We start from the raw sequence: 6247 nt of genomic DNA on the forward strand, positions 1-6247 counted from the left end.
TGTTCGCACGCACTATGTATTGGATGCCAGCAGAACGCTGGTGTGGATGGACAAAATCAACAAAAGCGTGATGGTGCACGAGGATGCACGCCCGTGCCCAGTGTAGTCAGCTTGTGACGCATATTTTATTTTTAGGGAAGGGGGGGGTCCAGAGAAACTACCCTAAACTACCCATTACATGCTGACGAGCCGGCTCTGCGCATGCACCATTGTGAGTGTGGGATTTTGTCTATCCTCAACAGACGAGTTCATGACATGCAGGTTAAAATACCAAAACCATCTGTGAAGCGACTGTATTAAACACACATGAAACATTCATGGACACAATTTGTCCTGGAAAATAAACACTGGGCTGTTATTTTAACTGAAATGCATATGGTCCTGGATCTCTGTAGAATTTCGACATTTCAAAATCGTGTGTTCTCAAAAAAATTCTACATATTTTATACAAGGTTTGCCTATTTTGAAATTTGGTTATCATGATGACATAATCCCGTGGTAGAAATTTCACCATCAAAACAACAGTTTACGTTGATGACTTAAAAAAAATGTATTTCCCATGTCACAATGCATTGACAAATTGAGTTGAAACAACGTTGATTCAACCAGTTTGTGCCAAGTGGGTTGACATCTGATTTCTTTCTTTCCATGACACAACAAATTCCCACTTCTCACACTATTTCACAGTTGTCACTAGTTACCACATCCACAAATGGCTAAACCCTGCCTATTTCTACAATTTATCTTAATAAAATCAGATTTGAAACCTAACCTTAACCACACTGCTAACCTTATACCTAAGCCAAATCTTAAACGAAGACCAAAATGATCATTTTTGTTTTCATGAATTTTGAAGACGTAGTCAATTTTAACTTTGTGGCTGTGGTAACTAGTGACAACCCGATTTGACCTTCACTCTCTTCTGAGTAATAACTGCATACACAGTTAGTTCTCCTTATTATATTGTGGTTTCCAATGAAACAGTATATTTTCTTGTGTCTTGTAGTTCCGTAAAAGGCAGCTTCCTTTTTCTCTCAAACCTTCAGTAAAGTCATTCACATCAAAGACAACTGGTCTGGACGAGAAAAGCACAGCGGGATGTCACAGTGCAGGCAGGCATGAGGCAAGAAGTTGATTTCATGTGTACTACGATTTCCTTTCACGTGTACTATGATTTCCTTTCACGTGTACTATGATTTCCTTTCATGTGTACTATGGCAACATGAAGATGAATAAAAGTAACACATAGTTTTAAGGTCCTCGGCGTACACATCACAGACAAACTGAATTGGTCCACCCACACAGACAGCATCGTGAAGAAGGCGCAGCAGCGCCTCTTCAACCTTAGGAGGCTGAAGAAATTTGGCTTGTCACCAAAAGCACTCACAAACTTCTACAGATGCACAATCGAGAGCATCCTGTCGGGCTGTATCACCGCCTGGTACGGCAACTGCTCCGCCCACAACCGTAAGGCTCTCCAGAGGGTAGTGAGGTCTGCACAACGCATCACCGGGGGCAAACTACCTGCCCTCCAGGACACCTACACCACCCGATGTCACAGGAAGGCCATAAAGATCATCAAGGACAACAACCACCCGAGCCACTGCCTGTTCACCCCGCTATCATCCAGAAGGCGAGGTCAGTACAGGTGCATCAAAGCTGGGACCGAGAGACTGAAAAACAGCTTCTATCTCAAGGCCATCAGACTGTTAAATAGCCACCACTAACATTGAGTGGCTGCTGCCAACACACTGACTCAACTCCAGCCACTTTAATAATGGGAATTGATGGGAAATGATGTAAAATATATCACTAGCCACTTTAAACAATGCTACCTAATATAATGTTTACATACCCTACATTATTCATCTCATATGTATATGTATATACTGTACTCTATATCATCTACTGCATCTTTATGTAATACATGTATCACTAGCCACTTTAACTATGCCACTTTGTTTACATACTCATTTCATATGTACAGTATATACTGCACTCAATACCATCTACTGTATCTTGCCTATGCCGCTCTGTACCATCACTCATTCATATATCTTTATGTACATATTCTTTATTCCCTTACACTTGTGTCTATAAGGTAGTAGTTTTGGAATTGTTATCTAGATTACTTGTTGGTTATTACTGCATTGTCGGAACTAGAAGCACAAGCATTTCGCTACACTCGCATTAACATCTGCTAACCATGTGTATGTGACAAATAACATTTGATTTGATTTGATTTGATACAGGAAACACATTTCAATAAGATGAGATACAACGAAATCAGAACGTCAGAGCGTTGAGGCAATATTGGAACCTCAGGGAGACGTGATCAGCTCAGGGCCAATGATATCTCAATGTCGAACAGATTCAGTCACAGTGGTCATTTTTCTCCCAGTAGGTGCTACTGCCGCTGTAATATACCCCCACGATCACAGACCCCACTAACCAACCCTGAATCCTGGTCTATTTCTTGTTGTGGCTGCATGTATGAACTTTAAGTTTCTCAGCAAAATAGGACCATTGGCTCCATATGAGTATTCAATGTCATGGTGGGCACGGGCTAGCCCACACCAAACCCACACCAGTCCAAAATGCGCAAGCACGTCATAAGCTGGCCCACAGTAGCCCAAGATGGGCCAGCCCATACCAAGCCCAACGCGGGCTAGCCCACAACGAGCTTAATATATGCTAGCCTACAGCAAGCCCACACCAGCCCAACACATGCTAGCATACAGCAAGCCCACACCAGCCCAACAGATGCTAGCCTACAGCAAGCCCACACCAGCCCAACACATGCTAGCCTACAGCAAGCACACACCAAGCCCAAGAAGGACCGGCCCACACCAGCCCAGGAAGGACCAGCCCACACCAAGCCCAACACAGGCTAGCCTACACCGGTACGTGCTGTGCCAGCTCCCCGCACTCGCCCTGAAGTGTGTGTCACCAGTCCGGTGCAACCTGTACGGGCTCCACGCACTAGGCCTCCAGTGAGCAATCACAGTCCAGAGCTTCCGGCGACGGTTCACAGTCCAGAGCTTCCGGCAACGGTTCACAGTCCAGAGCTTCCGGCAACGATGCCCAGGTCTGGGCGGAGGCTACGACCTGCACCGGAGCCGCCACTGACACTAATCAACCCCCCTACCTTCCCCATTTGGTTTCAGGTTTTGCGGCCGCAGTCCACACCTTTGGGAGGAGGTAATGTCACGCCCTGACCACACGCTACTCCTTGGTCCGCTCATTACGACGATCATCACAACAGGCCAGCCCACACCAAGCCCAACACATGTCAGCCCACACCAAGCCCAACACAGGCCATCCAACACCTAGCCCAACACAGGCTAGCCCACACCAGCCCAACACAGGCTAGTCCACACCAAACCCAAGATGGACCAGCCCACACCAGCACAGGAAGGCCCAGCCCACACCAAGCCCAACACAGATTAGCCCACACCAGCCCAACACAGGCTAGCCCACACCAGCCCAATACAGGCCAGCCCACACTTAGCCCAACGTAGGCTTACCCACACCAAGCCCAACACAGGCTAACCCACACCAGCCCAACACAGGCCAGCCCATACCTAGCCCAACGTAGGCTTACCCACACCAGCCCAACACAGGCCAGCCTACACAAAGCCCAACACAGGCCAGCCCACACCTAGCCCAACACAGGCTAGCCATTACCAGCCCAACACAGGCCAGCCCACACCAAAACCCAACACAGGTTAGCCCACACCAGCCCAACACAGGCTAGCCCACACCAGCCCAACACAGGCCAGCCCACACCTAGCCCAACACAGGCTAGCCCACAACTGCCCAACACAGGCTAGCCCACGCCAAACCCAACACAGGCCAGCCCACACCAGCAAAACACAAGCTAGCCATTACCAGCCCAAAACAGGCCAGCCCACACCAAAATCCAACACAGGTTAGCCCACACCAAGCCCAACAAAGGCTAGCCCACACCAAGCCCAACACAGGCCAGCCCCCACCAAGCCCAACACAGGCCAGCCCACACCTAGCCCAACATAGGCTTACCCACACCAAGCCCAACACAGGCTAGCCCACACCAGCCCAACACAGGCCAGCCCACACCAAGCCCAACATAGGCTTTCCCACACTAAGCCAAACACAGGCTTGCCCACACCAGCCCAACACAGGCTAGCCCACACCAGCCCAACACAGGCTAGTCCACACCAGCCCAACACAGGCTAGTCCACACCAAACCCATAATGGACCAGCTCACACCAGCACAGGAAAGACCACCCCACACCAAGCCCAACACAGGCTAGCCCACACCAGCCCAACACAGGCTAGTCCACAACAAACCCAAGATGGACCAGCCCACACCAGCACAGGAAGGACCACCCCACACCAAGCCCAACACAGGTCAGCCCACACCAAGCCCAACACAGGCTAGCCCACACAAAGCCCAACACAGGCTAGCCCACACCAGCCCAACACAGGCTAGCTAACCCACACCAAGCACAACACAGTTTAGCCCACACCAAGTCCAACACAGGCTAGCCCACACCAAGCCCAACCCCTAACCCACACCAAGTTCAACACAGGCTAGCCCACACCAAGCCCAACACGTAACCCTCACCAGCCCAACACAGCCTGGTTCACACCAAGCCCAACACAGGCTAGCCCACACCAAACCAACACAGCCTAGCCCACACCAAGCTCATCACAGCCTAGCCCACACCAAGCCCAACACAAGCTAGCCCACACCAAACCCAAGACAGCCTAACCCACACCAAGCCCAACACATGCTAGCCCACACCAAGCCCAACACAGGCAAGCTAGCCCACACCAAGCCTAACACAGGCTAGCCCACACCAAGCCCACGCCTAGTCCACACCAAGCCCAACACAGCCTAGTCTACACCAAGCCCAACATAGTCTAGCCCACACCAAGCCCAACACAGGCTAGCCCACACCAAGCCCAACACAGGCCAGCCAACACCTAGCCCACACCAAGCCCAACACAGGCTAGCTAGCCCACACCAAGCACAAAACAGGCCAGCCCACACCAAGCCCAACACAGGCTTGCCCACACCAAGCCCAACACAGGCCAGTCAACACCTAGCCCAACACAGGCTAGCCCACACCAGCCCAACACAGGCTAGCCCACACCAAACCCAACACAGGCCAGCCCTCACCTAGCCCAACACAGGCTAGCCCACAACAAGCCCAACACAGACTTGCCCACACCAAACCCAACACGGCTAACCCACACCAAGCCCAACACAGGCTAGCTAACCCATTCCAAGCACAACACAGTTTAGCCCACACCAAGTCCAACATAGGCTAGCCCACACCAAGCCCAACCGCTAACCCACACCAAGTTCAACACAGGCTAGCCCACACCAAGCCCAACACGTAACCCACACCAGCCCAACACAGCCTGGTTCACACCAAGCCCAACACAGGCTAGCCCACACCAAACCAACACAGCCTAACCCACACCAAGCCCAACACATGCTAGCCCACACCAAGCCCAACACAGGCTAGCTAGCCCACACCAAGCCTAACACAGGCTAGCCCACACCAAGCCCACTCCTAGTCCACACCAAGCCCAACACAGCCTAGTCTACACCAAGCCCAATATAGTCTAGCCTACACCAAGCCCAACACAGGCTAGCCCACACCAAGCCCAACACAGGCTAGCCCACACCAAGCCAACACAGGCTAGCCCACACCAAGCCCATCACAGCCTAGCACACACCAAGCCCAACATAGCATAGTCCACACAAAGCCCAACATAGTCTAGCCCACACCAGGCCCACCACAGGCTTCCCCACACCAAGCCCAACACAACCTAGCCCACACCAAGCCCAACACAGCCTTGCCCACACCAAGCCCAACACAGGCTAGCCCACAGCAAGCCCAACACAGCAAAGCCCAACACAGGCTAGCCCACACCAGCCCAACACAGGCTAGCCCACAACAAGCCCAACACAGACTTGCCCACACCAAACCCAACACGGCTAACCCACACCAAGCCCAACACAGGCTAGCTAACCCACACCAAGCACAACACAGTTTAGCCCACACCAAGTCCAACACAGGCTAGCCCACACCAAGCCCAACCCCTAACCCACACCAAGTTCAACACAGGCTAGCCCACACCAAGCCCAACACGTAACCCACACCAGCCCAACACAGCCTGGTTCACACCAAGCCCAACACAGGCTGGCCCACACCAAGCCAACACAGCCTAGCCCACACCAAGCCCAACA

Source organism: Oncorhynchus mykiss, chromosome 29 (assembly GCF_057628025.1).
Source record: "Oncorhynchus mykiss isolate SJ-2025 chromosome 29, ASM5762802v1, whole genome shotgun sequence".
Classification (NCBI taxonomy): Eukaryota; Metazoa; Chordata; class Actinopteri; order Salmoniformes; family Salmonidae; genus Oncorhynchus; species Oncorhynchus mykiss.